Raw genomic sequence first — 1,034 nt, forward strand, 5'->3', positions numbered from 1 at the left:
CGGCAGGCGCTCAGCTGTCGCCCTGCCCTTCCCCAAGAGCTGAGACTCTTTCCAAACCAGACTCCCAACCAGCGTCCACCACATGGCATGTATTCTGGGCAGGGCTTCGGCCTACCTCTTCCTGATAGTCTCCGCCCCCAGCCTACCCGCCGCAGCCTTCTTTCTCCGAGAATTCCCAGAGAAGTGAAGAGAGAGGCTAGGAAACGGCGCTGTGACTACTCATGCCTGAAACCCACTCCTCACCACGTCGTTCACCTATATCCAACGCCGCTGCAGCCCCTAACTTCTGGTCACATGTCCCAACGGACCATCCTCTCTTCCTTCCTACTCGATTTCCAACCCAGCCTCCTAAGGTTCCGTTACCACAATTCAGTTCCCAAGAGCTTTTAATTTCCTTTTCCGTCCTCCCATCTTTCCTGACGCCTCCGTCACCTCCCCCTCAACGACCGCAAAAGAGCCCAAACCAAAATCCCCTAGTTTCTATTGAACACTATCGCTGTGTGTACCAGTTCCTGGATTAGGTCGGCCTAAGTGAGGAAGTAGGGGGATCAAAAATAAAGAGGCGCGCCCCTCCACGTGATTCCAGCCCTGCCTCTTCAGTGACGCACGCGGCCGGGCGGCTCCAAGGCTGCCGGCTGGGGTGAGCAGCGGAGCGCTTGGGCTTGGAGTAGCAAAGAACACGCTCTCCCGGGAAAGTATAGGCGCTGATTAGACAGCCAGGTAAACGTGTGTAGGGACGTCGAGGACCCAGGCTCTCTGGCGAGCGTGTAGTTGGACGGACAGGGCCGCGGGGGTCACGCGGGGCTCTCCCGCCTCCCCTCCGCGTGAGCTCCGGGATGGTCCGCGCCGGGAGCGCGCGCGAGGCTTGAAGCGCCGGCGAAGCGCCCAGGTCGGAGTGACAGCTGCGCTGCTTGCGTGGCTCCGGTGAGCAACGCGCCATGGACGCGGAGCTGGCGGAGGTGCGCGCCTTGCAAGCTGAGATCGCGGCCTTGCGGCGAGCGTGTGAGAACCCACCGGCGCCCTGGGAAGAGAAG

This window comes from Colobus angolensis, unplaced genomic scaffold (genome assembly GCF_000951035.1).
Source record: "Colobus angolensis palliatus isolate OR3802 unplaced genomic scaffold, Cang.pa_1.0 Scaffold779, whole genome shotgun sequence".
NCBI lineage: Eukaryota > Metazoa > Chordata > Mammalia > Primates > Cercopithecidae > Colobus > Colobus angolensis.